Source organism: Eleginops maclovinus, chromosome 18 (genome assembly GCF_036324505.1).
Source record: "Eleginops maclovinus isolate JMC-PN-2008 ecotype Puerto Natales chromosome 18, JC_Emac_rtc_rv5, whole genome shotgun sequence".
Lineage (NCBI taxonomy): Eukaryota > Metazoa > Chordata > Actinopteri > Perciformes > Eleginopidae > Eleginops > Eleginops maclovinus.
The window spans coordinates 8,196,280-8,221,783 of NC_086366.1; the positions used below are offsets into that span (position 1 = coordinate 8,196,280).

The 25,504-nt window shown below is 39.3% G+C and overlaps 1 long non-coding RNA gene across 1 annotated transcript in view; it reads left to right on the plus strand.

Moving 5' to 3' along the window:
• The window catches only part of LOC134880322 (uncharacterized), a 30,789-nt gene extending 5,721 nt beyond the window's left edge, over positions 1–25,068 (plus strand). Inside the window, exon 3 of the long non-coding RNA XR_010167919.1 lies at positions 24,840–25,068. This is a non-coding gene — a long non-coding RNA (uncharacterized LOC134880322). The remainder of the gene's footprint in view (positions 1–24,839) is intronic.
• The last annotated feature ends 436 nt before the right edge of the window (positions 25,069–25,504 follow it).

Genomic DNA, 25,504 nt, shown 5'->3' on the forward strand with positions numbered 1-25,504 from the left:
CTTCGGTGCTCAGCTTTTGCAAAGATAACATGCACATGTACATACTTACACAGAACAAACCCATAATAGTCGTAGTGGTATGAACAATCATGTACAGTATGCTAAAGAACATATTTGGATGTCTCCCGTCTGGTCTGTGGCTGTCGCAGTGTTTACTTTAACATGAAAAAAATAGGTTTAACCCATCATTGTTTATCACCATGGCTCCTATAGATGTATTGATTTATTCCATTGTTTATTTTTCCCTTGCCAACCTTTACCGTCATCTGCTTCATTTGTTATTGTATCGTTTTTTTTGTCATACGCATATATTCTACCACTCCCTATTGTACCACCCTAACTGCAAAGAGAGCAAAATAACATTTTGATGGGCTGTCGTTGTTCAAAATGATAGCCCCTTTAGCACAGTTAGTATACTGACACTGGGTAAAAAGAACTAGATGAAACAACTCCTCACTTTCACCGCAGTAGAGTACAACAGATGAACTAATACAAGAAGGAAACTTAACATACATGCATAAACATTCACCGCTTTATTTTTCTAAAGCTTCTATGTATTTCACAGCAGAGTGACACAGCGCTTATCTGTGCTGAATTATTCATGACTCGGCAACATTTACGAAATTACTAATGGTAAATGTTCAGCGCTATGTACACTGTGTTCTTGGGGAAGTTGTTGCACCATTCTTTTATGCTTTCTGAATTATTAAGTGTTTGTCACTTGGAAAATACATTTCACTGTTGTGTTCTGCCATCTCTAAAACACAATGAATTCCCCTTAAGGGACCAAAAAAGCCTCAAGAAAAAAAATCCCCAAAAGTTTCACATTTAAGAAGATTCAGTGGAATGTGTTTTTTGCTTCTCCAGGAGAAACATATTATGGGGAGTAATGTTAATGCAGATGTGAATGCATAGCTAGTGCAGCAAACCACTGACATACAACCGGACAAAACTGTGAAGCAACAATTCCATCCATCTTCTTGTCCCCACCCTGTCATTGGAAGTGAAGACAGTTACGCTGCAGGGAAATTTTGCATTAGATTCTAACGTTAAAATGCAGCTCAAGTTTGTCTAGGAGCTCAACACTTCCCCCTATGCAGGAACATGGTTACATAAACTAAAACAATATGAGTATGGACTTCTGTGACTAATTGTTCTCCTTCCTGAATTGGAAAAAAAGCTTAACGCCTCTACTGGTAAACCTACTGATGATCAGAATGTTGGACCAAACCAACAAACATATTTCACTACACTCCATAGAAACAGTGATTAAACTAAGTGGCTCCGTCATTCAGCTGCACAGTCTATTATCTATTCTACCCTCAGCTTAGGTGTCCATCCCTGTGTCCACGAGGAACACTCTGATCCAGTAGTAAATTCCAATCACAGCCCCTGAAAATCACTCTTCATTCCCGAAGGAAATATCATGTTGGAAGTGACAGAGCTCTTAATTACACAAAAGCTCCCTTGTAGCTGGTAGAGTGGCAGTGTTTTGCTCTGGGGCACCTCAGCTGCATGGATAATGACACGGAAACTTAGGATCTGAAAATGACTTGGATAAAATAAGGAGTTGAACATTTTCCGTAGGCTGTAAGCAGAGCTCTTTAATAGCAGACATGTTAAATCACGTGTTGAAACCATGCCTCATGATCAAGGCTAATGTTTCAGGTTCAGGCTTGTATTTAATTTTTGACCTTCTCTTACTTAGGACCCCTCTACATATTGGCCCTCTTGGTTACATTGTTGCTACAGACAAAGGTACCTTCTCAAGACCTTGATTAATAACACCAGTTACATGATGATAAAAAAAGGACAGTGTATGAAAGGTAAGGCAAGGAAACTGGCTGTATGTTCTCATTCGACAAAAGTTAAGATTAAATTACAAATGGTATTTTTTATATTAAGAAAATGATGTCTATCTTTTGTAATCACTTTTCAAAAGGTCTAATTTGTTAAAGCAAGTGTACGTCCATGTTACTTATAAGCTTGCAGAAGAAATTAGGCGTGCATTTGCATTAAAGCTTCAGGACACTTCTTCTGAGTTTGACAATATGTACCAGCTGTTAAAAAGACAGCAAGACATATACACAGTGTAGATATTCACAGACATATCTGCCCCTGCACAACACATCATGACTGCTGTATGTTGCAGACTGTTGGTAACATATCCAGACCAACATTTAACATTATTCATTATGTAAATCTTCAATGTTATGAAATGATATAACCCTTATGCCTTCGGTAATGCAGTGGAGCCACAAAAAGATCATCAGTAAGAAGCGGAGGACGCTGTTTATGCCTGACAAGTCCCTTTACTCCCTTACACAATGCTAAACGGTGCTTAACATCAAGGGCACCCTATATGTTATGGGTTACAACTCATGTGGTAGTCATTAATGAATATTTGATTGTGGGGGCCTTTCCAACATGTTTAGCTTGGTCATGCAAAGTACTATTAAAGATATTCAGAATAAACCACGGCAAATGTTTTGATTCACAAACATATTCCAAACTGGTATGAATAATAAATGACAATGATTAACTGTATGAATTATGTCACTGATGTCATCTTATGTCACCATGTTGACATGGACATCATATCATTGTCCTAATGAAACACATAACTAATCTTGGAATTGCCTGGATGTCCCTTATCAAATCAAGATAATTAACACAATATAGTTAATGTATATGTGGTAATCTATTTGATTTGCAGGGAGACTGTTGTAATCATCTTTACTAACAGATTAACTATATTAGTCAGCATAGCCTCCTTGAAAGATATCTCCATGGTAACATTAATTAACCATGATTTATTCCAGGCACGCTCTCCAAACCCCTCCTGAGACAACAGACTGTTATAATGCGTGTAGTGGCTCATTGAGCTCAGCTAATAATGAACGGCAGTTTGAATTCTTCCTCAGTACTAATTTTCCATTCCTTGTAAAAGCGCTAGATGGCAGTGCAGGCCAGACTATACGCGCTCACCAGCCCGGCTGAGTGAGACCAGTCCAGTGTTTGGTTCTCCAGCACTTGTGCGGTTTGTTTCTGCTGCTGCTCCTGAACTGAGTCACTTTGAACCACAATTCCCTGAGGATAGCTCTTTATCTTCGTGGTCAAGATATTACCCGTGGACACCGACCCTCGCCAGGACACCCAAGTTTCGTCTGGAGGCGCGTGAGACCTGATTAAAGGACGCCATGCATTACTTCTGGATTTACAGCGTTTGGATCCCCAGCGTCGTCTTCCTCTTCGGATTGCAAGGCAAGAATCCGCACCCCCCCCCCCCCCCCCTCAATTGTTGTGTAGGAGTTTGACACAGATGTATGTGTATGTATGTGTATTCATGTGTCAGCCTATGACGCAGCTTGGAGTGTTTTGGGATTGTTTGGCAGAGAGTTGATTTCCTGTTAGTGCCGCTTCAGAAAGGTCAAGCTACTGTCTGGCTTTTTGAGTTCTGGCTTGTGCCCTTCTTGTTGCAGTTTTGTACAATACGCTACAGAATTATTCGTGTCCTGTGAAAAAAGAGAGTTTGGAGGCTGATAGCTCTCCTGATAACATGTTGCTTGTCATTAATGGTCTGTAGGCTGGTGTTTTAAAGTCATATCAAGCTGGTTAGCAAGCTTCAAACTGTCATGTTTTGAGATGATGTTTAGGGAACTTCAACAGGTGCCAAATATGCACCAGTTTATGCAACTGAGGATGCAGGTAAATGGCCATCAGCAATCCTGCTCAATACATCACTCTGTTATACTGTAGCTAACTCCACTTACCTTTTGTCGAACTACAAAACCAAGAGTTGTCACATTGACTTTAGTTTCCTCCTTGCAGATCTCTTTCCACTCCAAACGTGACTGTACTCATGAAGCTGATTTGGCCCATCTCAGGGAGCTGAGGGTGAATCAATTAGCTTCTTCTGTCTCCACAGGATCAACCTACAGTACCTACAACAGCGTAGCCTGACCAAGCATATTGGATTCACTTTAACACTGCTCTGATGCTGGCAGGCAGCCTGGATGGTGTGAAGTACCAGCTGGGGAGGGGGAGAGAGGGGCACAGTGTGGGAGACAGGATCAGGTGGGAAATATGATGGAAAGACAGAAAGGGAAGTAAGCCATTCAAACATATTTAAATGATGGTAGTACTGTAAGTGATGCTCTGTATTATATATTATATGCGTTCCCCTCTTTTGTCCTTAATATGAGTAAAGGATTAAAGATGGTGGCTGAATGCATCATTGCGAAATTAATTGTGACACCACTATTGTTTGTAACAGTCTCCCTTTATTGTTTCGTTCTGTCTTCTTAACTCGCCCACACATAATCTATGTATTCAGCTCATGTAGAGTCTGCTGCATGTCCGGAATCTTAAGCTGGCAGTGGGACATTTCTTTTTAGAGCAGAGACTTTTGCAAATTGTTTCACATTGCTGCAAATCATTTGTGGTACCTGACTCTGTGTACCCCCCTGATCCCGGTAACTTCACAGCAAATGTTCACACCCAAATACAGCACAAATATCTTTCTATAGGTGACTTCAGTCATAGTTGATATAAGCCACAAACTGTGAGGTGTGTGCGGTGATGTGTCTCATTACTGGGAGAAACAGCCAAGAAGATGAGAGGAGGATAGCTCTAGATTTAGTCTGTCAGAGACTCATTACTACTGAGACAGCTCTTCCATACTTCTAGCTGTGCTTCATTTTTCTCCATCTTCCACTTCTCGGTAGCAAAGCCGCACACACACTGTCTGAAACACTAATCCACCGCAGCTAGTGAGACTTCTGGGAAAGAAGATCTCGGCAAGCTTTTAGTGAAACTGCAGTTGGTTCGATACTTTGGAGACTTTGTGCTAATTTTCTGGTTGTTGCATATTTCAATATGTCAGAACCTGGCAGGTTTCATGTACATCTTGATGTGGAGTATCAGTGTGTCCTTGTCTTTCTTTCCCTGGCTGCAGCTTTAAACAGGTGTAGTGTTGTTTAGGTTGTGCTTCAGTGAGTCTGACATCTTTTTTTTGCCGTCAACAATTGAACCTCATCCTCCCTTGATAACAGATTTGTCTCTTAGCTTTACAATGGACACATATATTTTTTTTATCCTGAAATATGCATCTGCCCAGCAACTAGGCCTAAATACCATGCTCTATTGTGTGTTATGTTACTTATCTTTAAGCCTTATCTCTTCAACCTGGACCTGTTCTTCAGAATACTAGATTTTAGTTTTTCAAAAAACCCAATTTGTTTATTGACAGTTATTTGCTGTTTGGTCTACTCTGGATCTATCTTCTAAATCACTTCAGACTAAAACAGTATTTGATCTCTGGGTGGTTACATTCAATTATAAGGACAAATTGCAAAATGTTATTCCTATTGAGCAAATGGGGAAGTTTTGTTCCCCTACTCGCTCTCTTACACTTGCTGTGTTTCCTGAAGCGATGTAACACCATGAACACAACAGGATTAAAGCCTATGAGTTTCAGCATATCCCAATCAACCACTTTAGCTGCTGCAAATGGAGTCCCATCAGAAAGAGGGTTTAGGGCTCTGCCGATTTCAGTGATTCTCCAGGCAGTAAAGGTTTATGTTCTCCAGTACGTGTCACTCTGCAGTACCCCACCCTGTAGCGGCTTCTCGTAGCTTTGTAATAATCCCCATGTTAGTGATCTTTATTCTCTGCACTGTGTGTGACGTGAATAGCAAATATTAAGGGTTGATGTGTACACCTGTTTTTGCTTCTGGGATCTGCAGTAAGCTGCTTGTGTTGTGTGCATGTTTGAATCAGTGTGTGATCCTTTGTGGGAACTTCTCCACCTCCTCATTAGATTTCCCTCCATGCAACATGGATTACAGTGGCTTTGGAGCTGAGCAGAGTCAAGACATGCATACACACACACACACACACACACACACACACACACACACACACACACACACACACACACACACACACACACACACATACCTATACCTGATGTCACATTATTTCACCTGTGTCATGTGAAGGTGGCCTTATGGAAACAGATTGGTTCCTCTTCAGCAGCCTATAATGACCTTCTTTCAGTGGCAGATTGTCCAACAACACTTGAGGGGGGGTTGGCGGGAGGGACAACTCTGTATGTAAATTACAGATTATCAATTTTCTTCATTTTGCTATAAAGCTTCATTCTGGATTTCTTTCTGTTTTAAAAAGTTGGTTTCTCAGGCGTTTCAAACCTTCATCCATCAGTAGGTGAATTAATTGATCTCAAAGGGATTTAGAGTGTGGGAGGACAGCAGCCCACAAGATCTGTTGTGTAATGAAAGCCGGGAAGTGATTTGAGATATTCACTTTAATTGCAATCTCTGAAGATCCACTCTCTGATATGATAACATTAGCTTTTTCAGATCATCCAGGTAAAGGCTAAATGGCTTCTACGATGGCAGTGGCGTCATATCTGACACTTTGCACACTATCTATCCAAGTGAAACAAACATGCACATACACACAGGCCAGGTTAATAATAAAAAAACAATTTGACCCTGAGTGCAAATAGAACAGAAACAAGCTCTGTAAAGCTGGAGAGCTCCCCCTGAAACTGCTTCACTGTAACACCTTGGTAACGCTTAAGCGAAGGAAGGTGACTGTTTACGTACTAAGCTCTCCACCTACTGTATATGCAGCGAAACTAGAGAGAGAGGGAAGCAGAATCAAACCCTTTGTAACATTATTTCCTTTGCCTTTTCCAAGCAAAACACTTCTGTAGCGACCATTACTGCAGATTACCTACAGGTAATACTAATGAAAATTCCCCTAGCCCTGTAATTAAGGAGCAGCGCTACTCTATTCATATTCTCCTGCCTTCCTGGGGCAAGAAGCAGTGAGAGAACATGCTGGGGAAATGATCCTGGTGTCATTATCACATTTACCACGTATGGCTTAATAGAATAGAATACCTCATCTGATATTCATAGCAGTTCACTTTCTTCATGTGTATCATTTAGACTTTGACAACATGGATTCGGACATTGACAAACTGTGGTGTGATACAACTTTCACTCATTGTCTTCATCATGTTTCTCATCCCCTTTGCTGCCAGACAGATGGTTTGATTTTCTACTTGCTCTATGTTCTTCCATCTACTTTATCCCGATGTACTCGCACCATGAGTCCTTGATATCTTTTCCTAACACAAGTGCAGTACATTTAATCCATGTTTACTTGAGTTATTCTGCCCTTTCTGCTGACCGACTCTATGCAGTCCTTATATTACAGTGAAGGTTTATTGGATGCCAGCCACTTGGATGTTGAATTTTTGACTTATTATGGTCATTTTTATTTGCCGTTACTCTTTTTGCTCAGGGAGCATGTTGCTTTTAGCGCAGAATAGTTGGACTATTGTAATCTGCTGACTTCCAGTAAATAGTGAAAGGTTGGGGTTGGAAAGATTGATGCCAATTTACCAAGATTCAGAGATTTATATGACAATATACAAATGTTCTATTTGTTTCAGTTAAGTTTGACTCTATCTTTATTTTGAATGCCAGCCTGGCTACTGTTGCTTTTCAAACGTTGTGTGTCAAAACACTTTGGCAACAACCATCTGAATTTGTTTTCTCAAAGCAAACTTCCACATTAATCACCGCTGACGGCTGTCTTCTTGATCAATTCATTTTTGGAAAAAGACGACACATGGTTCTCTAATGTTTGTTCACTGCAGATGACATTCGTATCACTGGGAACAAGGCTAATTTGTGAATAGAGCTTGTGATGTCTTAGATATGAAGCCTAATGTGCTTCAGGTGTATCACATCATCTGCTCCTCCTGCTCTCTCCGCGCTCTGTTTGGAAATTCAAGCCAACCAAATCAATCTCTTTTTATACACTGTAGCACATTTCATAGATCAAAAAGCGGCGAAGATTAAGGGGAATATGAAATCCCTTTGCACATAAGTCACCTTGACACAGTGCTAGAGGAAGATTTGTCAGTTTGCTGGAGCTCAAAGATGATCGTCCCAATGATCCTCTCCACTGGGTTGTAGAAGTATGCACTGAATTCCAGATTATATAGCTCCTATTTACAAGTGTTTGTTGCAATTACATTTAATAGTATAATACATAGGATATGTTGAAAGCTGTTGTTATAAAGAAGGGAAGTGTTTTAGTCTCGTTCTACCAAAAGTGTTAGAAAATCTTACTTGACTCTGGCTTGAGTTTCAATAATCAGGATACATGTTTTTACTTCTTGCAAGAAAGGAAGTACTCATCAGATACAGCAATATGTTACAACTAGTTCCCTGAATAGTGTCCTTACTCCATCTTTGATGCAAGAGAATGCATTTCACTATCAGAATGAAGGCATACACTGGTTCAAACTAGAATGTATTCTTTGTTTAGGATAATGGCCGTCCTTGAGCGCAGGAGCGCCATGGAAATATGTTTATCTCCTCAGTGGACAAAGTTCGTTGGCAGCTCTCTGATACACACATTCTGCTTTTTTACGATTATCTTATGCAGTCCTGAACTATGCACTTTCTGTCTTTACAATGAGTTTAAACAGTATTTTCCCCCAAAACGTTTCCATAACATTCAATACAAAATATTGCAGTATTCCCCCACTAAGTTATACCATGTCTCACTCCCATGTGTGTTAAGATCTCTGCACTGAGGTACATGACAGAAATATCTTGAGTTTCTGGGAACAAGTGGCATCAGATCAGAGAGATGTGGTGTTACTTCTGCTGCAGGGGGAAGGCTGATAAGAAACAATGAAGTAGTGTGGTAGCTGTTAACCTGTAAACCTGTAAAGAGAGAAACTTGAGTCTGAGTAGAGCCGCTCCATCTCACAGAAAGGCAGCAGCAGGAAAACACTGTAGGTCAACATCTCCTTTTGAAAAAGACCTGACGCAGTGAGTCGGATCGTGTGGGATGAAGCTACACAGCCTCCTAGTAAACCCTTAGAGTTTGCTTTAGTACAATACTTAGTGGGACATGTTTGGCTTCGATTCCCTGATGATGAACTTATGCAGTGAATTGGGAACATTATTGAGCCTATTTTCAAAATTGTCCTCAGCAATTTTTTCTCTCGATGATATGATGGATGTTTCAGAACAATAAAGCGAGCCTGATATTAAGATGATGTGACATTTATTTTCACACCACCCTCCCAAAAGAGCCAGATGTATTCTTTGTATTTGTCTCTCTCAGGCTCATTCTTACCACCAGCTATTTTAAAGATAAGCAGAGGCAGTTATTTATATGGTAATTCCCCCAAGAAACTCATCATGCATTAGAGTGCCACTGGTTAGAGTGGGAATGAGGTTTATTTGTGTGTATGTGTTCCACATAGACTTTGTGGTGATCTTTTTTTTTTAAGGCATGCTATTGTGGTTGATTGTGTATGTGCTCTATGCTACCAAAGGCTACTTCTTTAATGGGGCATTTGTGCAAACGAACTCCTTAACTACTAATTAAGAGCTTGGATCTGCAGATGTTTTATTGATTTCTGCATCCTAGTCTGTTGTGGAACAGATTCCTTATTCATTTATACATTTTTCTTCCAAAATTAGGCTTATTTAACAGCCTGATGAGCAAATCATTTATATGGTATTTCACCAAAGAAACATTACACATTACCTCACTTTCTGTCGAATGGAAATGACATTTGCTTTGAGTGTGGGATGTGAGGATAGTGTTTCTATCTTCCGTCCTTCGTTGCTTAATTCCTTACTCAACCATAAATCATCATGTACTTTTAATTAACAGACAAAACATTTTGTGATTAATTATTTGTAATGAAAGCCAAACAGTCTCTTGTTCCTGCTCCACAACAATATTAGTTTGAAACGGCTTTTCTTGTTCTCATTTGAAGAACTGTCCATGGTGCTGAACCCAGTGTTTTCATCGCTTGTGTCTCTTTAGCTGCAGGATGCTCCTACTTTAGCTTGTTCACATTGTAAAATAATAAGATAGGAGAACATAATAGTGACTCTTGTGTGAAGTAATGATGTATGAAATAATGTTGATGACATCAGACCAAGGAACTCATGTTGCTACGCTGTCTTATCTTAATGTTACAGCTCTGAGTGTGTGGCTGTGTGTAAATCAAAAGGGTTTAGTAGTAAACCACCAAAGGGCTAAAGACTCCTACACTCTGATACATTAGTGCTAATCCTGAGCCTCCTGCATTAATCGAGATGTTGTAAACCGCCTTTCGATTTCAACGATTGGTAACCAAGAAGCTGATGAGAGTTTGTAGCTTCAACTTTACATGTGTTCTTTTTTAGTAAAATAGGTAACATAAAGAAACCCTCCTAACACTTGAGGTGAAATAGGATGAGTTTTAAGGTGGCTCTAGTGTAGTTTTTTGCAGCTTTGTAACATTAATGCTGATCAAATTAGCACATTTGTCACCAGTTCTGGACATTATCTCTGTTAGGATGCCCGTCAACTGGAGCACACTAACAGAGATAATGTCAGAGGGGGGTCCGTGCTCACTTATCTTTGCTGTTTGATGCTAATCTAAGGAGGGACATTGTGGCTGCACTCCAGGCTTAGTACAGCCACCAGCTTCAAGCCTTGCAATTAAGTTAAGCTAATGATCACCACTTGAATATATTAAAGAACAGCATCACGTGATCCGAGCTGCTGTTTCCCTATAGATAGAGAACATGATTATTGAGTGGGGACATGCAAATGTACAATAGACGAAGGTGGAAGAAGTAGGAGATGAAACGTCTTCATGTGAAACACAAACACTGCACTGTTCCTGGCTCAGGTATAGATCCCTGGTGTGTGTTTGACATATAAATAAGAAGTGGATTAAGTTCCTCACCTCTGCTACTAAAGGAAAGGAAATGATGTGTTGTGTTGTTGTTGTGTTTGAGAAGACTCACTCTTTTCCTCTCAGCCTATCAGCAGCTGTTTCATGCAGACACAGTGACAGGTCTGTGGACACACTGACTGAAGGTTCACTCTCCACAGGTGGTATGGCATCAGCGTCTGTTGTGTTAAGGTAATGTGTCGTGCTGACATGTCAGGAGAAGCTCCAGGAGTGGATGTGACCCACAAAGAGGTGCAAACAGACACAGCTGGCAGGAGAGGGAGGAACTCTTACAACCCACTGCCAGATACACACACTGACTCTCTGCCAGAGGTTACTCAGCTGGATGACATAAAAAATGTCATTACAGATCCAACTGATTTTTATTAGCAGCTTCTAGCCATGGCAAAGGACCAGGAGCAGCCTGTCACAGCGCGTGGGGCCAGGGTGGGAACAGGTGAAGGTAAAGATACAAGACGGATAGCGGATACAGTACTTTTAATTCTGCTCTTTGCAGAGTTTTACAGATAACATTTGTTAACCCTTATCACTGTCATCCATTGTGCTATTTGAGCTGAGCTAATTTTAATAGATGACAAGAGACAAAAAGAATGAAAGCTGTGAAGAGGTTAGAAACACAAAGGCAAAGACAAGTGGAGATCTCTTTTTTTACTGATATGATATACTGATATGTACCTAACTTAGCTAAGCATATTGGAAAGAATACAGATACATTGCATCATCTGTTAACAACTTCCTGAAAATATCAAAATCAATTGGAGCAAAAGTCCCATGAAACTCATTGAGTAATAGTGAATTAAAATATAGATGGCGTTTCACTATTCTAGTGCCTCTGTCACTCATGTGTTAAAGATCGAAATGCACCCAGATTGAGCCACAGTGACAAAAAAAATGATAAAAAGTGCTGAGCAGTAAAGTCTGAAGAAAGTGTTTGCTCAGGGTTTCAGTTTAATGGGCATTGTGGATTTATGTATTCGTGGTTTTATGCTCCTGCTGATTCCTTGAATGTCTCTGGCTGCCATTTGTTCCTTTTCCTGGAAGCCTCACACTTTTTGTAGATAAATACAGTATGCATCATTTCTGTAATAGAGAGAGCAATTTGGTAGATAGTGTTATCATGGGAAAAGTACACACACTGAATAATTTGGTGTTGTAATGTGACCGGATAACATTCAGACATTTTCATCCATTACACCCACTCATTTAAATGCCCCAGAGACAAAATCATCTGATTTGACCAGAAAACACAGAAAGAAATGAAACGGTTGAGCTTTTAAACTCAGACTCTTTTGAAAGCAAGCACTCTATGTTTAAGTATTGATCCCAGTCAGTAGTCATGTCCTATATGTCACATTCCCATTTATAGTTGTCACTCTGAGCAGACCTAGCATCTCTGTTGCTCTACAGGAGAAGCAAACAGAGAGCGGTTTGGCCCTCAGCCTCTTGTGTATCCACTGCAGTGTGAAATGCTGCTCCGCTGGGCTCCATCTCTTCAGGTCTGATGGTCCTTTATAATCAGCAGCTCCTTTTTAGATATGTGCTTCTCTGTGAGCTGCATGATGAGTTAAGGAGACAAGATTACTATTATGTGTGTGCAGGAAAGCTTGAGTGAACAGTGATGTCAGTGAGGTACAGCACTCTCTGCTCCCCTTGTTAGAGGTGCAACCGTTTCTGCACCCTTGGAGTACTGGAGCACTTGTGAGATCTGAACATGAATGGGGCCTGCTTTATTACTGCTGCAGTATTTTGTCTTGAGCAATCAGACACTGGACACAGGAACAGGCTGGGCAAGTTGGACTGCAGAAACCAACATGTATTTATTCAAAGCTATAGTAATACAGCATGTAAGGGGACTTTTGTTTTTCATATATTCAATTTTAATTTGATTTGTACCAGCATGGTGTTCAGAGTGTGAGTCAGATGAATTCACTGTCACCCTTCATGCGCCTTTTCATTTGATCTGTTGTAAAGATAGTTTCAAGCCAGTGCTGCTTTTTGATAAAATATGTTTGAATTTGTAGACTTTTGGAAGATACATAGAGTATTTTTGCTTTATTTTCCTCCACATTATTATAGGTTACTGCGTCACCTACCATAACAAAAAACACAATCAAAGCTCAATTACTGATTAGACCCTGAGGCTTCCCCACTGTCTCTTTCCCCTGTGTGTGTCAGTAACAGGATGTCCAGCAGCTGTTTATCTCTAATCAGCATCATGCTGATCTGCTGAAGATCCGACGATGTCTATGTGGAAAATATCCATCTTTCCTTATCAGTTGAATCATTCATACTGTAAATGGTTTTCATTAGTGGCTCTGGCTGCTTGTGACTGTGATCAATGCTCATTATATAACATGCATAACAACTTCCTGCTGGGAGATCTCTGAAGTTACAAGGCAGATTAACAGCTTCCTCAGCCAACTTTGCAGAAGAGGAAGGCAATCACTGAGGGAGCAACAAAAAGAGAAATATCCTTAGCATTTTCTAAAATGAAGAATGACATTTGTTTTCCAGTGGATATTTATTATGACAGAAGTCCATTATATGAGTTGAAATAAAGGAACTGACTTTTATTTTTACCATATAGTTCAGTTAAGCAGCCTTTGTTTAAGAAATCCTGACCAGACAATGTTAGTGTTTTTGCTTCAAAGTTTTCTTATTCATTTAACTACTCTATTGTGCAATAGATTGCTGTATTTCTATGTTGTCTCCTCATGTATTTAGACACAATAGTGAGGTGATGGGGGGTGATGGATCTCTCTCGAACACAATAAAAAGTGTTATGCTGTTTTACTCATACTGTTATTGTTCAAGACTGTATGCCAGCATGTTGTTACCATCGGTGCTGTGATGCGATTGTTTCCATAAAACAAGTAATATTGGTTCAGTCAACAGGACGACAAGTGCTTAAGGAGCTGCTGGGAATAATGAGGTAACTTTAATGATGCCTGTGGAGAATAAACTCAATTTTCACAAGGAGCTGAAGTCAGTGTAAATAAGAGGAGTTGGTGAAAGGGAATATAAAAAATAATTAAGCTGGCAGTGTCAGTAAGAGTTCACAGATTGACAAATAATTGAAATCTAATGTTTGTCTCTGCTGCCTGACATTTCAGGAGAACTCACACTGTTGAACTGAGTTTATATCATATGCTCTTTAATGCACATTAATGTGTGATGCTTCTCATCCCGTCGGTGTCTTTCAGACATCATTTGAATGCTTTGTTGATATTTTGTTGATCATATTTAGTATAAACCTCACCAATTAAATGTGTTCTCATCCTCCTCTTCACTAAAGGTTTAAACAATAGAGCGCCTCAGGGATGATGTATTTTTGTAGGCCGACCCGTAAGTAAGCTGCGCATGGGTTCCCTCGACTAAAAAGCAATGCAATTTCTCCATACTGTAGGCTTTTGGAATATTGTAAAAACTAACATCTCTCGAAAATGAACCTGTTTGATAAATGCACGTTTTGTTCAGCCGGATATTTTAACAAAACGTTTCCTTTTAGCCACACTGAATTTAACTGGAAGTATTTCAAGCAGAACAGGGGGTAATAAACTTAGCGGGAGTGTTTACGTGTTCGGCGTAATGACGTACATCGTCCTCGAACAACTTCTGTAGTCCGTCTGGGGTCACTGCTGATGTATTTAATGTCACAGAACAAAACACGATGAGTCTCCTAAATTTGTGTAAACCACAGACCTTATTTCGAGCTATTTTCAAAAATCCTATGGAGAAATTGCATTGACTCTCAGACGAGGGAACCGGAAGTTGTAAAATACTAACTTCCGGGTTTTAGGACTCGTTCCTGCAGCACTCTATATATCTCTATAATAAGCTCACCTTTTTATAATTGGCTCATTAAAGCTTTTAATATTTTATATCATACGGAAATCTAAATAATTGTCATGCTCATCAAATATGCATCAAAGGCAAAGTCAGCCGGTTTTCCTCCATTTAACCAGATGTCTTTCCAAGGTTACAGGGTGATTACTACCTCAATGTTCAGGGTATTTCCGGGTTTGGTGTGTTTAGTTGAACAGTCTATCCCGCCTCCAAGGTTAATTTGCTTGTTGACGCAATGATGATGACGACGTAGCCTCATGTTGGAATGAACTGCAAACAGAGAGATTGTCGGATCACTTTTAAATCCAACCATTTCCACATATACGGATGCTGTGTTTACTCTTGTGTGACTTAAGATTAGACAGAAGATAACTGTTTGTTTGAGTTTATGCATCAAACTGAGAACATGTCTCACACACACACAGGTGTACATTTTTGGAATCTTCAAATGAGAGGTTGACACTTTGAATTGAATCCAGAGATGGCAGTGATTTTAAGACTTTGGTATGTTGTTGTTGTTTGGTGCTCCAGAGAACGATGTGCAATTCATGTTTGGTAGCTCAGGGACTTTGTGGCATTAAGAGCAGCCTTATCAAAGGATTGCATTGATGCTGACACACACACACACACACACACACACACACACACACACACACACACACACACACACACACACACACACACACACACACACACACACACACACACACGACATGTTTACTCCTTTCTGTCTGTGACTCTGTCTGAAAACTGTTTCCCCTTCACCTCTCTGTCTTGTATCCGTGATATATATCTGCTCATGACAGACTTTAGTTTGGATGAGAAGCTCTACAGCAGGAGCATTTATTATGTATTTTATTAAACTGTCAAGACATCACTATGCATTGTGCATCTCAGAGTTGTGACATGCAGTCTGAGAATAATAAAGAGCTCAGGGAAGGACAGTTTTTCTTTTGCCTGTGTCATTCACTCTCTGTAGCTACTTCCTTATCTTTTGGTTTTTTCTATATCTTTTTAAGAGTCTAATCATATTAAAAGTTATGTTTGCTAGTGTGCTTCAGTCATTGAGCTATAGCAATTGATGCTAATGCTTAATGTTAGTTGAATTGCCATACGTTTCCTTTATACATGTTTGTGACATCAGGAAACTTCCTGAATATGAAAAGCTACGCAAGCACTTCAGAACAGATGGAGTGTAGTTAAGTTCACACAGATCTGTTTCATTTGGTCATTTTTTAAAAAGATGTATGCTTGTGTGTTAGATTACCTTGATTCAGCAGTAAACCTGACAGAAAAGCCTCCTGAGCTGATATGAACTGAAACTAAATGAAAAATATTCTATAATCAGAAACATAGAAGGCCCTCTTTAAAGTGTATCTGCTCGACAATGAAATTATGCACCAACTCTGAATGCTACAGGATCTTGATACAATATGTCTTTTTTAAAGAATTACTAGATTGCTGCTTTAACCCTGCTTGCCTGACAAGTGTGGTCAAACAGATAAGATCTAACTTTAATGATCCTCCAATAGAAACAATTTAAAAGGTCATGTGTCAGAGTTTCACCGCGCTGCAGGACTGTTTGTTTCTATTGAGTGTCTTGATATTTACGCCTGTCTATCGAGTCGGGATGAAAATAATTGGCCTCTGAATATAACACCCACTGCTTCTTGTGTTGCTAGGTCTGTTTTTTACTTTCAGCTTGTTTGCCCTATTCAATGCTGGGATTACACCGTCTCGCCAAATGTGTTGCTCTAGGTATTTTTTTCTTTGTAATGTAGAAGTTAGTTTTGCCAGAAAAAGTGAGATATGTAATGTCACCCTAACCTTTATTTGTGAGTTCTTGGTTGTATCCAGCAGTGATCCAAGCTGTTTGAAACTTGTGAAAGTTGTAAAAACCAGTGAAGTGTTGTTTTTTTGGCCATTTTTTTTTCTCCATCCCACAATTCAGCCATTGCTTTATCTTAAATAATATATTCTTAAATGCAGTGAGTGCCTTCTGCTGATGAGAGTTGAAGTGTCCTTTGGAGCAGTGCAAGTGACATGAAACTGAAATGGTCCAATCTGCAGGAAGCCTGATTTGATGGAGTCACTTTAAATGGAGGAGCTCTTTATTCAGAATAGGGAGTAACAGCTGAGGAAAATCGAGCTCTAAGAGTTATTAGCAACATATAAAACCATGAAAAAGTATCTTCAATTTCTCTGTAAATCATCTTCTGGAGGTCACAGCTGGTGGAGTTTTTTTTTAAGAAAAGTGCTGTCACATTTCCAGGAATTGGAAAACACTGTACTGTAGATCCACTCTAAAATATATCTTATACTGTATAGAGTTAGAAAATAATGACCCTGCCAGCTGGCTGCAGTGCAATGTTTGAAACAATATTCCTCAATATAATTTATTATTGAAAATAGTGTTGTTATATTTAATTTTCTCCAGCATCCGTCTACAGAGAATTGGTAACTATTTTCTACTACACTGCATTGTGTACTTAATAAACTAACAATGATTTTTTTTATTGCACTACACACAAGCAGAGGACAGTTGATGGTCAGCTTGAGGACACTGTGTGTGTGTGTGTGTGTGTGTGTACAGTCAGGGTTGGATGGGATAATTTATCCTGAAATGATGTTATTGTCTTGTTTTAACTGGCTTTAGGTGCTTTACTCACAGACTCAAGTTTGTTTTACATGCACCTAAAGAGTAAATACTGCAGGAGGGCTAGTGTTGGCTACTTGTTATTAAAGTGATTGGTTTTTTGGCAGGTTGTCAGATTGCTTCAAGAGATGCATTTTTAAAGGCTTGTCGATGGCTGTGGTTTATAAAGGGAGGTCAAAGGTTACCATAAACATAGATTGTTGTCTGTATGACTGTTGGGATGTGGAGGCAGATACGTTTCTTATCTCTGTTATACTCACACAGACATGTACACATGGGCTGCCTGGAACAAAAAGCAGCATCAAATAACAAAGTGCATTTTGATGTTCAGAGGAACAGCAAGTGAGTTTTATTTCTTAACTAGACCAAATAACACAACACATTTTTATATACTGTACGTCCTTCTCCTCTCTTCTCTGTGGAGTGAGTCTCTCTCTTTCCTGAATGCTTGCTGATGCAGTGCTGATGTGGGATGTGTGTGAGACTCCAGGGTATGGACATTATAGTCCTACAGAAATAAGTTAATTATGAAGCACTCATAAATCAGAAAATGTCACTCTACGTGATTGTTGTGTTTGTCCTGACAAGTGGAAAAAGAGGCTTGCCATTAAGCCAACAGTAGGGGGGCCCACTGGGAACCTATTTTTTATTAACACCGACAGTCAGTTGTCAAACATGTGTTGATACAAGTTATTGCGCAATATACTAGGTACTGCATTCTACCTAAAATCCTTTAAACATTTACATAAGCACATGTTCCTATATTGCTAGTTGAAGCCAGGCCACATGGGTGGAAACTACGAAGCCTGACCACTAGAACATACAATACATTCACAGTTTGCTATCCCTGACAGAATATTTAAGATGATTTAATACATTTGACACCTATAGCGATGACTTGATTTCCCATTTCAAGATGATTTTAAAAGCCAAGGATTTGAATAAATTATGCTCAATTCACTGCTTTTTACCACTGAGGGAGCGCATTACATTGAGATTCCATTGTGGACATTTGTATTTATTTTACTGCTTGCCCTGAATGACTCCAGTCCCCAGGGCATACACCCTCCTTACAATAAGCTGCTCACAGTTTGAATTAGAACAAAACAAAGAATACTCTCCTCAGCAGGAGGAACTTTTTTGCTATCAGCAGCTGGAAATGGGGTTAATGAGAGCAGTGAGGCTGAATCACACAGGTCATTTCAGGGAAACAAACAATGAGCTTAAAAGCAGCAAATGATGCATCTTTAATGCTGCCTCTTTGTTTTCTATCTGCCCTGAGAGGACGCCCAAGGGATTTCCCTTCCAGCTGCATTCATGACTCACTGTAAACATTATCTGCTCATCGTGTAAAGTTATTCTTTTTTTCTAGTGTGATGGGACCCCCAGGATATACTCTTGGTTGGAAAGAGACAAGCGGGACGGGTGTATTGTTACCCCCCCACTCCGCTCAGTCACAGTCATTTGTGCAACTCTTGCTTGCTGACAAGTGATGTTGTGATCGAGGACCTTAATATTCAGACTGGAACCTAAAGGGCCAACCAGTGTAATTACCAAATACAGTATGTCTTTTCCTAGAAATTGAGCAAACCTCTTTAAAGTTGACGTTAGAGGAGCTATTTTCACTGAGATCTCTTTCATTTATTTTTTTATTGTTGCATTTAAAAACACGGTCAAATTGTTTTAAGGAATATCTTTTAATCGGTAACAATATCTTTGGTCAAAAGGCATGGTTCACAGTCAACCCTCTTTCACACATAATAATTGGCTCATAACTTTGTATCTACACTGTGGATTCATTGTTCCGTCCAAAGATTCAGCTGTTCAATGTGTGTATTCAGAGAGAGGACACAGTTGTCAGGTTAAGCCTTGATTAAACAAAGACAAAAGAAACCACAATAAAGAAGCATGTGAAACATACATAGGTGTACTGAGCTTTTTAAACAAGCTTTTGGGACAGCAAATAAGAAGCTGCATGTGTTTCTGTCAGAGAAGTTTGTTTGTGCTACTCAATGTCAATGCACTCAGTCATGTTTTATCGAATACTCTACACCAACAGACACAGGAACAGAACACACTAGGTTACATCATGTGCTGGCTGCTTTATAACATATTCGGACAGGCCATGTTTCCCTGTTCATAAGGGTCATGCTGGGACTGTGGGTTTGGCCTCAGTGTCAGGAAAGTTGCAGGCGTGGATGTGGTGCACAAAGAGGTTAATAAAGACACAGCAGGCTGGAGAGAAAAACACAACATCACTGACTGCATACAGAACACCCACACACACACACACACACACACACACACTTATGTCTTTACTGTGGATGAGAGAATACTTTCACTGAAACTGTGTTTGTATTGCTGTTCATTGCATTTTTAATGAAACTGGTAGAGCTGGACTTGTTTGAGAAAATAAAAAAAATCAAAGTTGTCTATTGGGAAGCATGAACATGGCTTTTGAAATAAAAGAATAATACTATGAGAACTGTTTCAAATTCACACGTACTGTACACAAAAATATAGCAACAATCTGCCTTTCACCCTAAAGACCGGTAAACATGCCACAGTAGGAGACACAGGAGTTATTACAATACTTAATTAAGCTGCTTTGGTTTCATGACACTCAAAGGAACAGAGACATCATTAGTGTTATTAGTAACACCTGCTGTTCCTCCTGTGAGTCAAAGGCTCAATTCCAAACCGCCCCCTACACCCTATCTCCTACACACTACCCCTCCGTATGCGCATTCCCACGGAGGGTGGGAAAGGGAGTGGGTCATCAAGCCCTCCAACAGCGAGTCTGCATCGCACCTGACTTCACCTGCTGCACTTCCTGACCGGACTCACCGCTGTGTGTGTCCTTCCTTTAACATGCTGTGAACAAACAGTCTGCAAACATTTAGACTGGTGAACTGCGTAAATCAAGATACCCATTAAATATCGTCATTCAGATGTGACCTCGTTTTTTTTGTTTTACTCAGGAGTGTACAGTAACTGTGTCTAGAAAATGGTGTGAATTTAATTTCAAAGTTGTGTATATTTACAGACTAGTGCGAAAACCAACTAGCTTATAAACATCATATTTTACAAATAAAAGAGGTTTGCAAATAAAGAAATGACATTACAGATTTTTGGAGTTGTATTTAATTAATTTATTTATTTTTTTGACCAAGAGATGCATTTGAAACCGTTGTTTTGAAAAGTTACGGTATTTTCGTTTTCGGCCTGAGAGAAGGGAGTTTGTCCCAAAGCTTGCCACTGTATTCACACCCTCCACCGGAAAGAAGGGAGGGTTAGGGTCACTCTGGTTTTGAGTTCCAGTGATGCAGGTCTTAAAGGTATGTAAAGTTAATTGGATTCATTCCCAGACTGCGTTTCTCTGCAAATGCACGAGTAGACGTTGAGCAATTTTTCAAAAAAACGTTTTACATGCTCCTCAGTTAAACGTGTGTATGGTGCTACCATAAGATATAAGCTTGTTTGCATCTTTGTTCTCCAGACTGTCAACACCCATATTTTTTTTTCAATAGGAGACAATGTTTTGAAATCAGATGAGAACTATTTGGTTTTCGCTTTTCCAATATTCAGTTTTTGTCCTCTATAGAGGGAGGATGGATGTTTCCATGATTGCCTGTGAGGAAAGGTTCTCTAGTTCATGGAAGTATGTTTTTATAAATATAAATATATAAGTAAAATATAGAGATACAGACAAACAGGCAGTTTCAACAAATCCATTTTCTAAAATGCCTCACAGGGCAAACTCAGCCTGTTTACTGTCATCCGATATCCACTTAATGCATGTGGCCCAATCCGTTGTCATGCTTGGAGTTTTTCCAGTTTTCCGATTAACCAAAACAATCATTTTTGGCACTGTGATTACACCCCTCTGTTTATGGAACAATAGACTGTAGAAACAGTATAGCCCTGCAGCTTGCTTGTTTATTTCCCACCACAATGTCCTACGGCTGCAACAGCACAGCATTGACATTCAATTCAAGCCATAACACAAATACAGTAATACAGCAATAAAACAAATACAATATTTCAAGCACTAAAAGACAAGAAAACATATTTTATGTTGGACACTCCAACAGTAACTCACATACGCTGCCATGAAAAGATAGGCAGAGACCGTCACTTCCTTCTGTTGTTTATTGCTCAGGATTGATGTATGTGCTCAATATTCTTTGATTTCTGACTCTTACCTGAGCCAGCGCACTCTGGTCTCTTCCGCTTAAACGTACAAGCCTCCAGCAAAATACATCAACTGATCAGAGCTGTCAGCTCCCTACCAGTTACTGAGGGTGAATATAGATTGTGAGAGAAGATAGGATACGGGAGGAGATGAAACTGTGTAAATACAAACCAACAGTGACAGAAACTAAACGCTGTGTTGTTCATGATTCAGTAACAGTCCCCAGGATCCAGAGGTCTTCAATATGATATTGTCTCAGCAACAAGCCGTCTGTTACAGGAGATGATTCATCTTCAGTTAACTGTGAGTTAAAAAGGACACATTTCATCAGTAAAGTCTTCCAATGTGACTTAATTATGTTGCTCCTTTCAGAGGGGAGATGCAGCAAAACTACTAGGAAAGGGAAAAACAATCTTTGAGCCGGGATAATGGTTTTACACTTTAACGATACACTTCTTTGATTACCCAGTCACTTCTCTTACTCCTCTACCTTTGGAGTCCAAAAGGTGTACCTCTTTTTTTGTTATATGTTCTGTGCTGGACCAGCAAGAAGCCATTTTAACCAATCGATACTAACCAGTCCAACTGCGGATTGACAGGGGAAATTAAACTGTGTGAATGGGGTTGTAAATTGGACTTGGCAGAGGCTTAACTCAGTGGACCATGTAATGAGCACAGGTAGAAAGAATGACATATATTGTAAGGGCTACATTTTTGTCTGTGTCAGGGTCTCCAGCTTTGCTTTGTGTCTCTTCAATGTAATACATACTATTTGTATGTAAACACACTCTACAGCTGTTCACAGTATGTGATATGAAGCCATACAAGGTAGAATCTAGTTGGAATTGAGGTTCTTGTTTCTTCAATGTCCCTTTTATGTATAACCAACTGTACAATGATTTAGTTATCAACTTTAATGCTATCATGTTGACTAGGATTTATTTCAGAATAAATTTAGCTGAAATGTCATTTAGAAATAGTGATCAAGATAGGCTTTGTATTGAACTGAGAAACAGCAGAGTTCTAGAACACTCGGACACTTCAGGTGATGCCCACCGATTACTTTGAAGGTTTTTCTTTAGTAGAAAAGCACAGGGAACACCAAGGAAACTCTGCAAAGCTTACACTCCCTCTGCTCGTTGAATGAACTGGAACATTTTGTTTAAACTGCAGTGAAAGTGGCTAATGTGTTCACCTTGATTTAAATGAATTGTAGAGAGCAATTTATTAGGAAAGAAGTTCACTATGAGTTTAGTTGTTGTGTTCATTAGATTAGTTCCAGACTAAAGATAAAAAAGATGATGCAAAAAAATAAATGGTGTCTGTAAGTATTTGTGTGTATACTTTTAATCCACTTAAGCATTAAACTAGCATTTGCTGTTGAATAGATTTACATCATTGAAAAGTAAGACTGCATTGTTTCTAAATATGTACTTTACTATCAGTAGCCTAATCGAGAGTAATAGAGAAACGCCTGTGGCCTCTTTTTTTTAAACGTCTATGTTCTGCTATTGTGTGGTTTGACGTTAGGGACCTTTTCCAGCAGTGGCTCAGTAAGTACGGGCTTGGACTGGGAATCGTGGGGTCGCCGGTTCAAGTCCCCGAACAGACTTGAAAAAATATGGAAAGTGGACTGCTACTTGGAGAGGTCCCAGTTCACCTCCTAGGCCCTGCTGTGGTGCCCTTGAGCAAGGCACCGGACACCTCCAATCCCCCCTCCCCATTGCTCCCCGGGCGCTGCACAATAGCTGCCCACTGCTCCTAGTACTAGGATGGGTTAAATGCAGAGGACCAATTTCACTGTGTGTGCTCTGCTGTGTGCATGTATGTGACTAATAAAGAGGGTTTCATCCTCCCATTCTTCTTCTTCTTCTTCTTCTTCTTCTTCTTCTTCTTCTTCTTCTTCTTCTTCTTCTTCTTCTTCTTTTGATCTAAGTTGTTAGTCTTTATCACGTTCTGCTCTTCTTTTTTTTATTGCTGTTCTTCAAATTACACATTCAGTTTTAAGTGGGTCTGTCTATTGTGGTTCTGGCTGCTATATATGTAGCCGGAATTACCCTGCATACACTGTAGAGACTTTTTAGATAAGAATACCTCCATCAGTCTAATGGCTCCATCTGGGTCTGATGTCTCTGTGTGTCTGGCTGTGTCCTTTGCCTCAAAGAGGAAAAATAATATCAGGAGTCTGAACTGTGAAATGAATACAGTCTCTGTCATTTTCTCTGTGCACTGGGCTGAAATATTATCTGTAATGACTAAAACTACAAGCCTGCGTTCAGATCACTGCAGTCCTTTTCATAAATATTATTGAAAATAAATTATGTCTTCAAAGTCTGGTAAAATCTTCTTTGGTCTTTGTTGTTAAAACATCCTACAGGGCTTTTGAAGACGACGTGATGAGATAATGTTGGAACAGTTTCCTTTTTTAAATTACTTCCGCATTACCTCACTTATATACAATACGACTACATTTTTCAGGAACACTGTCTTTTCTTCTCAACCCTTTGACTTATATAACCAAATTGTCCAATATAGTCAGGTTCATTCTCATTTTACTAGGTCAGTTAATGATGGCCAGATGATGTTACCAAGTCCAAAATCAAATGCTTTGAAGAGAACATTTAATTATCATGCTATCAATCTTTGGAATAATTGCCCTCTGAATATATATGTAAACTGAATAGCAAAGTATCTTTCAAGTACCATCTGAGAATGCACTATTTAAATGTGTGAGTAAGGAATGGACATACCTACTGTATGAATGCAATAATGAATGTAATAACGTTTTCTGAATAATTTCTGATGATATTTATAATGATTTACTGCTTTTAGATTATCATTGTCAAGTGAATTACGATTTGTATCTTGTGTATTTTTATGTTTTGTGTTTGGACCCCAGAAAGACTAGCTTGTCTCACTTCGGTGACAGCTAATGGGGATCCTTTTAAACAATAAACAATATTCAACAAGTATTCCTATTTCCTACTAACAATAGTTAAGCTTTTATGAAGGTCATCAGGTCTGCTTTGTGATGGATATGAACGTTTTCAGGGTCTAATGATAGTGCAAGAGATGCAAAGATAGCTTTTCAGCTACAAATAAAATGTTAATGTGTTTAAGATTGTTTGAAGACAACTGATACGACAGATGATATATTTGTTTTTCAGACGCAGTTCGCACATTTTAAGTGAATATGTGCTTTTTGTTTTTCTTGTCTTACAGGTAAGTGCTGCCAAAGACGTCCTTCAGATGAGAAACTGAAATATGTATGAGAGTTCCTACTATCTTCAGCTACATAGGTTTGTTGTTCTTTGTTTTTATAGAAAAGAAAAAGGAACATTTCTCCAGCGGGGTGCTTTGTATACTCAAGATGGTTTTGGAAAGACACAGGCTTCATTTGATTTTCCCCTGCTGTTACAAACACTCAGGATAATGCTTACAAGAACAAAGAGCATATCTCGGGTCTCAATATCAGCATATGGTACTTTTTCAAAAATGTAAGTTATTTTGTTGATTAAAAAAGTATGTAGACTCTCAAAGAACGAACAAGAAAACGACACAAACAATTTAATCTTTAAACAGCGGAATTTATTATGCTTTTGCTTTGGTTGTGGTTCACAGTTCCCCGATAGAGCAGAACCCAGCAGATACCTTCAGCTTTGTTACCATCACAGTGTTGTCCTTGTGTTGTAGCTGACAGGTGAGAACCTGTCATAAACATGACATAGCAGACATCCATATATGACGGTTTAATGTCGCGCTAAGATATCAAGCTAAACGTTTTTCTTAAGTTTGACAGTTAGGTCTGCCATGACATGTTTATGTTGTCTTGGTTTATGTCAAGTTGTCATAACAACGACATCTCAAACAATGTCACCTTTGCATCAAAAGTGACATAACTTACCGAATGACACTTAACGACAACTGTCACAAGTATTCATTAATGTGTATGACAGGTGTCATGTCATGGTTATGACAATGTGATGTC